We start from the raw sequence: 11,643 nt of genomic DNA on the forward strand, positions 1-11,643 counted from the left end.
CCTTATTATTATTAGAGATAATGTCTTACTTTGTGACCCAGGCTGGAGTGCAATGGTGTGATCAGAGCTCATTGCAGCCTCAAGCTCTGAACTCAAGGGATCCCCCTGCCTCAGCCTCCCAAGTAGCTGGGATTACAGGCACGTGCCACAGCACACAGCCCACACAATCTTGACTACTGTAGATTTGTAGTAAGTTTTAAAATCATTAAAACTTACAGGCGCGGTGGCTCACGCCTGTAATCCCAGCACTTTGGGAGGCCGAGGCGGGAGGATCACGAGGTCAGGATATCAAGACCACAGTGAAACCCCGTCTCTACTAAAAATACAAAAAATTAGCTGGGCGCAGTGGCGGGTGCCTGTAGTCCCAGCTACTAGGGAGGCTGAGGCAGGAGAATGGCGTGAACCCGGGAGGCGGAGCTTGCAGTGAGCCGAGATCGCGCCACTGCACTCCAGCCTGGGCGACAGAGAGAGACTCTGTCAAAAAAAAAAAAAAAAAAAAAAAAAAAAAAATCATTAAGTGTGATTACTCCAACTTTGTTCTTTTTCAAGACTGTTTTGGCTATTCTGAGTCCCTTGTGTTCTCATAAATTTTAGAATCACTTTGACCATTTTGGAAAAAAAAAAAAAAGGCTGGAATTTTGATAGGGATTATGTTGAGTATGTAGATCAATTTGGGGAGTACCACTATCTTAACAGTATTAGGTCATCCCATTTAAGAAAACAATATGTCTTTCCATTCATTTAGGTCTTCTTTAGCTTCTTTCAACGATACTTGGGATATTTTGTAGTTTTTGATGTACAAGTAACATTTGTTGATAATAAACTTTATAGTTCCATGGCCTTTAAAGGTTAAACCAGAATTTGTGTGTGATTTGGTGACACCACAGAATGTTCTGTCTCCGAAAGAATCTGTCCTAGAACAGGTCGGGCAACAAATGCCTCCCAGTCCCAGAAACTAGCCAGAAATGCATTCTATGTGAAGCGGCATGGTGTAATACAAGGCCACTATTGAGCCTTCTCATACCTGGATAAGTAGACAGAATATAGGGCACTACATTCTGTAGTTGTCTTGGTGTCAGAACCCAGTTCATTTTCCCCTGACAGACCACAGGGGATGATCTAAATTTCTCAGGTTGTCATGAATTGCAGAGACAAGAGAGTGTGTCCAAAGAATCCGCATCCCTAACTTCCTATTAATATAAATACTTCTATTTATCCATCCTCCTACAGAGACCACTGCTCCCTAGGCACCCAAAACATGTCTGACTGAGATTTAAGTAAAAGCCCACAAAGATGCAGCCCCCAATATCACCTCTAAACCCTAAACTCAGGTGTAAAGATGCTAGTACATCTAGCACAGAACAGAGAGTTCTATGCCAAGGATCAATGAACTTCTTTTTGTGAGCAATCTATCTCACACACTATCTGAATATTTATAAACCCACAGCCTGTCACTAGTTATGTCTTGCTGATACTGCCAAATCTTTATTGTCCGTCTGTTTGTAGATATCCTAAGGTCACACTTTTATGACCTTAGTTCAAGTGAGCCTGTCTCTATTTCCTAGTAAATGTTAACTCAGCAAATTAAGAATAATGTGTTTTAATGTTAGCCCCCAAAAAAGCAGACTTAGAAAAACGATTTTGGTGTGGGAGGGGAGATTATAATTGTAGCTATAAATCACATTTGGTTTACCTACATTCCTTTTTTTCTAATGCTGCAAAACTGGAATATTTTTCAAAATTATCCCCCTTTTTGTAATAGAAAACCATTTCACAATAATTCATGGCTATTTTACCAACTTCATATTGCATGTGGAAACCAAGTTTAAGTGAAAAGGTGACTTGCATAAGTCAGAAAATGAATCAGAGATCTAATCAGATGTGGGAGCTTCCAATCATGGATCCATTATTAGACTGTCCCTAAGTATGAAACATGGTTGAGGAAAAGAGACAGAGAGTGAAATCAAGGTCACTTGGGGTTATGGGAGCTGCTTGGGCTTCAAGAAAGAATGCAAACACAGCAGGTTCAACTCTCAGTGTCAGAAAGCCATGCCGTTCACACACTGTAAATGAGGTAACCATCCCATGCCTTCTACACCACTATAATCACACCTCCCTGTTACAGAAACAAAAAAACATAAGAACAGCAACCCTGCCGTCTATTTCTTGATCTCTTTGACAAATACACTATGAAATGCAGCACATGCTTCACAAATGCCACAGAATGCCCTATGTGTACAAGGGTGCTTTGAAAGCAACAACAAAAACCTAACTTCCAAATTTACTGGTGGGGGAACTAAGGCACAGAGTTCAGATACCTCCCAGCAGTTAATTAGCAGCTAAGCATTGTATGTTGAATCTCCATCTGATGCTCTTCCCACTACAATTTCCCACCCTTCATAAGGCTGACTGGATATTCCATCTATTTTTTTTCGGTTGAGTTTTGTAGGGATGAGAACAAGGAAGAAGATCCTGGCCCTTGCAATTCACAAGGTGCATACACTTTCGCAGTTTCTTCTGGGACTTGGGGATGCACATACATCCAGACTAGCCTCTGTCAGTCTCTACCAGATACATGAAGGCTACAATATTTATATCCCAGTTGTGTTTTCATTGATGGAGCTTTAAGAATATTCTAATTAATACTCTGCTTCTTTTTTCTTCCTAAGCCAGAACTCACTCTGACTTATACTAAGATATCAGCCCCAAGGTAAGTTAAAGGAGTCAGGCCTTGAGCCCTGTGAGGAAAGACCACAGAAGTAGGAGTCAGGGAAGCCGTGTGGTTTCACATCAGATGGGCTTCATTTGTGGAATCTGTGAATAAGTCTTATAGAATAAATCTGACCACAGGGAAGTCAGGATCAATTTTCAGCATTCCGTTTGCCTCTCTCCTCCTTCCTTAAGCCAAACCTGTTAATTCTACTACTAAACAAGTCCTTTCTTGCTGTTATAGCTTCTAACTGGCCAGAAGTGGTACTAAATTTGGGCCCAGGCTGAAGAGGTGTCAAAGAGCATGTAGGTGAGTGTCAACCAGGAGCTTTTCCTGTCTAGGTGAAGCCAGCCTGATCTGACTTAACAGAGACTTTGGAGAAGTTGATTTTAAGCCTTTTTTCACTGACACAAACTAGGGGTGACTTGACATACAATTGGTCCTGATAGCTGACTATTGTCAGAAAAAATAAGTACTCGAGATCAACTTCTCTAAACACCAAATTAGCACCTTTGGCAAATATTTTTCACCACTTATTTGGTAGCATAATATGAATATAACATAATCCTGTCTCCTAAAGTTGTCCAACACAAACCCTGCATTCATCTCCCATAACACAGTACATCTGGTTAAATCATTCAATGTCTGAGTGTACAACTGAAACCAATCATTTCAAGGCTTTTTCCAGAAAGGCACCTGACTTCATATGTGGATATTACATGTTGATATGATTTGGCTCTGTGTTCCCACCCAGACTTCATCTCAAATTGTAATCCCTGTAATCCCCCCATGTTGAGAGAGGGACCCGGTGGGAGGTGATTGGATCATGGGGGCGGTTTCCACCATGCTATTCTTGTGATAGGAATAAGTTCTCAAGAGATCTGATGGTTTTATAAGGGGTTCTTCCCCCTTTGCTTCCTTCACATGCTTTCTCTCGCCTCCACCATGTAAGACATGCCTGCTTCCTCATCTGCCATGGTTATAAGTTTCCTGAGGCCTCCCCAGGCATGAGGAAGTATAAGTCAATTAAACCTCTTTTCTTTATAAATTACCCAGTCTTGGGCAGTTCTTTATAGCAGTGTGAGAAAGGACTAATATACATGTGTATTTTTCTATAACCACAATGCATAGTTTGAAACACGTTTTTTCCCTTAAACCTTTGGCATCTACTATTGTGTCTTACTAGAATTCTAACTTAGCCTAGAATTATATACATATAATAATTTTAATTTAGATCAATATTCTAAAAATACCATATTTCTATATAGTTATCTAATAATTTTTAAAAATACCCTTAAATATATAAAGACAGGGCTAGTTATTGAGGTTATAAAAGGTTAACAGCTACAGAGGAAAAAACTAAAACAGGTTTCCTTTTCATTTTTCATTTTAGCCAGTAATTTAAAGCATAAAAATATAAGTTTTGGGTCATAAAAGTTAAAACACTACCTTTGATTTGCTCTGACCATGGCAATTGTTAAGGATTAGCTGTCAGCTGACCTCTGTGGCTCACTTCTATAATCCCAGAACTTTGGAAGATAAAGGCATGAGGATCACTTGAAGCCAGGAGTCCCAGGCCAGCCTGGTTAGCCAGGGTCTTCAGCAAGACCCTGTCTCTTTAAAAAAAAAAATACAAAAATTAGCTGGATGTGGTGGTGCACACCTGTAGTCCCAGCTATTGGGGAGGTTGAGATGGGAGGATCACTTGAGCCTGAGAGGTCAAGGCTGCAGCAAGCTGTGATCAGCCCACTGCACTCCAGCCTGGGCAACAGAGTAAGTCTCCATCTCAAAAAACAAAACAAAACAAATTAACTGTTGATATTCCTTGTTGTCACTTGCCAAGAAGGGTTATTATGAATGAGAAATATGAGAAAATTGAGATGGTTTCCAGGGAAGCACATAATGCTCAGAAGCTTGGATACGACTTAGACTGCTGGGGGCTAAGGAAAGAGTGAGCATCAGGAAATGTTTGTGTTTCCTGAAGACTCACCCTTAGGAGGTAGTATTCACAATAAGATAGGGCTGAACTCTAACTGCCCAATTCAGCAGAAGGTATAGGGAGGAAAAGCTAGTGAAGAAGGACACTTGGGCTGAGGAGGTGAGAACAACTGCAGGAAATGAGGCTTTAAGCCAACGGATGGATAGAAACCCCTTACTCCATCCCCATTATCCTTTCCGTATCCAGAGATGACTGTCTCCTCTAAACTCTAAACTATCTTATTATTATTCTGGTTAGAAATCTCAAACAAATTCTGAGAAGTTCAACAATAAAAGACTTTTTTTTTTTTTTTTTTTTAACCTGGAAGAATCTCCAGCAATTTCCCAGTCAACCTCTACCCTTCATTTTTCAAAAGGAATAAAAATAATAATAAAACAACTAAGGACCCGTGAGGTAGGTGCCTTGTTGTTTGCTCACAAAGAGAGAACCAGAGCTTAAAACAGATTTCAGGTCCCCCGGACTGAGAGAGGACTCTGTCCACTCTACACTGATGTCTGTGTAATTAGCTGCTGCTGCTGCTGCTGCTTTTTCTTCTACTTCTTCTTCTTCTCCTTTTTTTTTTAGACAGAGTTTCACTCTTGTTGCCTAGGCTGGAGTGCAGTGGCACGATCTTGGCTCACTGCAACCTCCGCCTGCCAGGTTCAAGCTAATCTCCTGCCTCAGTCTCCCGAGTAGCTGAGATTATAGGCACCCGCCACCACGCCTGGCTTTTTTCTTTTTTTGTGTGTGTATATTTAGTAGAGATGGGGTTTCACCATGTTGGCAAAGCTGCTCTCGAACTCCTGACCTCAGGTGATCCACCCGCCTCAGCCTCCCAAAGTGCTGGGATTACAGGCATGAGCCATGGCACCCAGCCATAATTAGCTTCTTTACCTTTGTGCATATTTATTCCCTTCTACTTTCACTTTCTCCAGTTAGAAACTATGCCAAGACATGATATGCTAATACCCAACCTATTTATTCAGTACTTAACCAGTTTGCCTGTTATTATCTGTTTCTTCCCAACAAGACTGTAATTTCCTGGAGAGCACAGTCAGCTTCTTTAGGTCCCTCATTAGCCCAGCCCAGAAGTAGGCACAGAACAGTAGCCACATCTAAATTCAGAAAGCATGTTGGAGAACTAGAGACTGGCTGAGCCTGGGCTGGTGGGGAGGACAAAAATGAAGTGGCAAAGGAAGAAGAAAAAGCATGAAACCTTCATGAGAATAAAAATTTAGTGACCAGCTATTTTGTTCATTGCTGTATCCCGAGCACCAAGAGCAGTGTCTGGCATATATCAGAATTCATATGATTGTTGAATAAATAAGTAGCTAATTCATCTATGAAAATAGCACTGGATCTGCAAGAAATTTTTGTAGAAAAATAACCTATAGAAACTAACGGGGCATAAAGGATTAAACTATAATACTAAAAGTACAAAGGGGAATGGGGAGTAATTTTTAACTGTGTATATAGCAAGTACATGGTACCCAGGTTTCTGTTCAATAGGGACACAGTTTTTGTTCCATCATTAAGCAGGTTGTTTTTCTTCAGAAAAAAGATTTAAAGTTCTTTGCTATCTATACACAGCAGGCAAAACATTGAGCCTTCAGAATACAAATAAGATAATATACTCAATAAAGAACACCATATACAAAAATCAACTCAAAATGGATTAAAGACTTAAATATAAGATCTGACACTGTAAAAGTACTAGAAGAGAACATAGAGAAAAGGTCCATCATATTAGGCTAGGCAATGGTTTTTTGGACATAAACCCAAAAGCACAGGCAACAAAAGCAAAAATAGACAAATGGGGTTACATCAAACTAAAAAATTTCTGCACAACCAAGGAAAAAATCAACAGAGTGAAGAGATAACCCATGGAATGGGAGAAATATCTGAGAAGTGATTAATATCCAAAATACATAGGGAACTAAAACAATAGGGGGAAAACAAATAACTGTATTAAAAATGAATAAAGGACCTGAATACACATTTCTCAAAAGAAGACACACAAATGACCAACACACATGTGAAAAAATGTTCAACATCACTGATCATCAGGGAAAATGTAGGTTAAAACCACAATGAGCTATTACCTCATACCTGTTAGAATAGCTATTATCAAAAAGATGAAAAATAAGTGTTGGAGAGGATATAGAGAAAGGGGAACGCTTGCACACTGTTGGTGGGAATGTAAATTAGTATAACTATTAGGGAAAACAGTATGAAACTTCCTCAAAAAATTAAAAGTAAACTACTATATGATCCAGCAATCCCACTCTTGGGTATATATACAATAGTGATTTGACTTTTGTATATGGTGTTCTTTATTGAGTATATTATCTTACTTTTATTCTGAAGGCTCAATGTTTTGCCTTCTGTGTATAGATAGCAAGAAAATGAAATCAATGTGTCTGATTTCAGACATACTGCTGTATGCACGCCATGTTTATTGCAGCATTGTTCACAATAGCCAAGAGATGGAATCAATGTAAATGTCCATCAATGGATAAATGAATAAAGTATAAATACATACAGTATAAACACAATGAAATATTATTCAGCCTTTTGAAAAATGGAAATTGACAACATGAATGAACCCAGGAGATATTATGTTAAGTGAAATAAGCTAGGCACAAAAAGAAAAATATCACACGATCTCACTTATATGTGGAATCTAAAAAAGTTGAACTCATAAAAGTAAAGAATAGAAAGGTGGTTACCAGAGGTTGGGGGAATTAGAGGGGTTGGAAAGATGTCAAAGGATATGAAAGGGTATGACCTTATTCCTCCTAACAAGGAGGAAAAAGGTCAAGAGATCTATTGTACAACGTGGTGGCTATAGTTAATAACTATATATTGTATTCTTGAAAATTGCTAAGACAGTAGATGTTAAGTGTTCTCACCACAAAGATATGTGAAATTATACTATGTTAATTAGCTTAATTTAACCATTCCACAATATATACATATTTCAAAACAACATGTATATGATAAATGTATATATAATTTTTAATTTTTTAAAATTAAACATAAATTTTAAATATACATATAATAAAAATAAAGAATACCCAGTTGGGAAAGCTCAGGTATGGTAGGCAGAATAATGGCTTCCCAAAGATGTCCATGTCCTAATCTCCAGAACCTATGAATATGTTTATTTATTTATTTATTTATTTTGAGACAGAGTCTGGCTCTGTCACCCAGGCTGGAGTGCAGTGGCGCGATCTCGGCTCACTGCAAGCTCCGCCTCCCGGGTTCACGCCATTCTCCTGCCTCAGCCTCTGAGTAGCTGGGACTACAGGCGCCCGCAACCACGCCCAGCTAATTTTTTGTATTTTTAGTAGAGATGGGGTTTCACTTTGTTAGCCAGGATGGTCTCGATCTCCTGACCTCGTGATCCGCCCGCCTCGGCCTCCCAAAGTGCTGGGATTACAGGCGTGAGCCACCGCGCCCGGCCATGTTGATTTTTAATAGTGTTGAAATAGCGAAGGGGAATGAAGGTTACAGATGGAATGAATCAACTGACCTTAAAATAGAAAGATTACCCTGGAATACTCAGTGAGTCCAGTGCAATTACAAGAATCCTTAAGTGTGAGAAAGGCAAAAGTGAGCGTCAGCATGAGAAGACATGAGAAACACTTGACCGGCCATTCCTGGCTGTGAAGATGGAGGAAAGGTCCATGAGCCAAGGATTGTAGCAGCCTCTAGAGACTGGAGGAGGCAATGAAATTGATTCTCCCTTAGAGCCTCCAAAAAGAACCATCCATCTGGAGACCTGCCCATCCATTTTTACTTCTGACCTCCAGAACTGTAAGATAAAACTTTATGTTGTTTAAAGCCACTACCATTGTGGTAATTTGTTAGAGTGGCAACAGGAAATGTACACACTCAGGTTAAAAGAAAACAGAGCTGCAGAATCACATAACTCCTGGCAGATCTTCGGAGCACATGTTGGTTGGGACTGGTTGTGAGGGTTTGGGAAAGGTGGGAGATAGTTTCTGCCAGAGAAAACTGAAATAGATGCAATGCTCAACTAACTTGTGCATAATTAAAGACATTAGTTGTTAAAGGGTTGAACTGTACACCCTCTCAAAATTAATATGCTGACATTCTAACCCCCAGTAACTCATAATGTAACTTTATTGGGAGATGATAGTGCAGAGATAATCAATTAAAATGAGGTAATTAGGATGGACCCTAATCCAATAAGACTAGTGTCCTTATAAAAAGGGGAAATTCAGAGACATATATACAGGGAGAACACCATATAAACATCAAGACAGCCATCTACAAGCCAAAGAAAGAGGCCTGGAATAGATGCAGCCTTCATAACACCTTAGTTTTGGATAGCTAGCCTACTGAACTGTGAGACAATCATTTCGTTGTTTAAGCCAGAGGTCACCAACACCCGGGGCGCCGACTGGTACGGGGTGCACAGCAGGAAATCAGAGGCAGGTGAGCCAGCAAAACTTCATCTGTATTTACAGCCACTCCCCATCACTGTCATTGCCTCCTGAGCTCCTCCTCCTGTCAGATAAGCCACGACATTAGATTTTCTTTTTTTTTCTTCCTCTTGTATTTTTGGTAGAGACGGGTTTCGCCAAGTTGCCCAGGCTGGTCTCAAACTCCTGAACTCAGGGCGATCCACCCACCAACTCCTCCTAAAGTGGTGTGATTACAGGTGTGAGCCACCGTGCCCACAAGCATTAGATTCTCATAGGAGCGTGAACCCTATTGTGAACTGCTCATGTGAGGGATATAGGTTGCGAACTCCTTATGAGACTCTAATGCCTGATGACGTGATGTGGAACAGTTTCATTCTGAAACCATCTCCCACCAACCTCATCCGCATCTGTGAAAAAAATTGTCTTCCACAAAATCAGTCCCTGGTGCCTGGTGCCAAAAGCCATGCAGATTGTGGTACCTTGTTACAGCAGCCCTAGCAAACTCACAGTAATGGAGGCACAGAAAGAAAAAGTATATGATTTTCATTGAAGCAAATACTTCATGATGTTTCATTGGAAGACCTACCTGCCCCCTAGCTAGCTGTCAGTGGAGATGCCGGTGCATTGAGGGGGAAAAACCAGGTAGACAGCACAGAGTTCCGTTTCCAGGTGTATTTCAGTTGAGCTGTGCTGCACATTACAATAACTCGACTCCTTCATTGCTACAACTACTTCCCACCCAGTGGGAAGGAAGTGTGGTCTCATAGGTATAAGAAACTCCAATGTGGAGAGGACCCATTACAGAAGGAAGCAATAATCGCATAAATGAAAGAAAGAAAGGAGACAAAGGCGGGATGAAGGGTTGATAGAGAAAAATGAAAGAGGAAAAAAGGCATTAAAAAGAAAACAGAGGCTAAAATGGTGAAACCCCGTCTCTACTAAAAATACAAAAAAAAAAAAAAAAAAAAAAATAGCCAGCCGTGATGGTGGGAGCCTGTAATCCCAGCTGCTTGGGAGGCTGAGGCAGGAGAATTGCTTGAACCTGGGAGGTGGAGTTGCAGTGAGCCGAGATCACGCCATTGCACTCCAGCCTGGGTGACAGAGCAAGACTCCCTCCCCTACTCCCCACCCCAAATAAAAAGAAAGAAAGAAAACAGAGATTCAGTCAACAAGGGATAGCACATCACGCTGTACACTTTTAAAGCATGGTTATTGATCTCTCATTTAAATATCGCAACAACCCTGGAAAGTAATTACCGTATTTATGCTTTGCAGATGAGGAAGCCGAAGCTGAAAGCAATGAGTCCATGGTCTGAAAGGCTATGCAGTCCTCTGACAAGTAATTCCTGTAACCTCATTCTTTCCCTCCCCCCTCTCCTGCTGGCCCCCCTCTCCAGGAATAAACAGAGGTCCCCCATTCCTGGGTTTTCTCATGTTTCCCTCTGCACCAAATCTGCTGAGACAGGTTTAGTCCCTTATCATATAGAAACACAGAAGCCAAACCCCACAAGATGCTTGTTCCGAAGAAACACAGGTTAATTCACTTGGTGATTTCTGTTTGTTCACATAAACAGAAACAGCAGATCACAACCGTTCCGCTCCCAGCCTCTTCTCTTTTTCTCCCTCCCCAACTGCAAAGTCCTCCCCCAGCTGCCTCGCTGCCATCCCCTTCCCACCTTCTTTACCCTCCCCGCCGCGCCCGCCCCCCATACCCCGTTCACTACCGTGTCCCTCCTGTGGTCACTCCGGTTTCAGATGGGACCGGCCCAGTCGGAGGGGAAATAATGACCAGGTTGGGTAGGGCAAGGTGTGCCAGCCTCAAGGAAATGCTTTTCAGTCCCTCCTTCCCACTGCGGGGCGTGGCTGCCGGCAAAGGATGGAGTTCGGGCGGGCTCCCGCGAAGGGAAGTCTGCGGGCTCCGAGGTTTCCGGGACTCACCACACTCGAGCCACAGGAAACCTCTGCTGCAACTGTAAAGGCTGGACTTGTTGCTGATCTATACTCATTTCCTACTCTAGTGATCGCTAGATGTCAGGTATCACGGTGACTCCAGTCCAGGTGAAAAAGGTGTCACGATACAGGGCAACAGCGCCACCTCACGGCTGGCCCCGTAGCAGCGGCCTCCATTGGCGCCTAAAAATGGTCAGGATTCACATTCAGGTGGATTATTACGCGCCAGGAACATTCCCCACCTGAAGGCTTTGCCGGGATGTTACAAGATAATACTGACAGGACGGGAGTGGTGGCTCACGCCTGTAATCCCAGAACTTTGAGAGGCCAAGGCGGGTGGATCACCTGAGGTCAGCAGTTCGAGACCAGCCTGGCCAACGTGGCGAAACCCCGTCTCTACTAAAAATACAAAAATTAGCCGGGCGTGATGGCGGGCGCCTACAATCCCAGCTACTCAGGAGGCTGAAGCAGTAGAATCGCTTGAACCCAGGAGACGGAGATCGCATAGAGCCGAGATTGTGCCACTGCATTGCAGCCTGGGCGACAGAACA

General features: G+C 41.9%; 1 protein-coding gene across 3 annotated transcripts in view; it reads right to left on the reverse strand.

The window, feature by feature from the left end:
• The window catches only part of STYK1 (serine/threonine/tyrosine kinase 1), a 55,504-nt gene extending 44,540 nt beyond the window's left edge, over positions 1–10,964 (reverse strand). Inside the window, exon 1 of one of the 3 annotated variants that reach the window (XR_008492890.1) lies at positions 10,867–10,877. The gene's annotated coding sequence lies outside the window, so the exon portion shown is untranslated. Of the gene's footprint in view, positions 1–4,210; positions 4,252–10,866 lie in introns of those variants that run through there. The other 2 variants (XR_008492889.1, XM_054443556.1) reach the window with 2 other exon arrangements.
• Positions 10,965–11,643: the final 679 nt, after the last annotated feature.

The sequence above is a fragment of the Pongo pygmaeus genome, chromosome 10, assembly GCF_028885625.2.
Source record: "Pongo pygmaeus isolate AG05252 chromosome 10, NHGRI_mPonPyg2-v2.0_pri, whole genome shotgun sequence".
Classification (NCBI taxonomy): domain Eukaryota; kingdom Metazoa; phylum Chordata; class Mammalia; order Primates; family Hominidae; genus Pongo; species Pongo pygmaeus.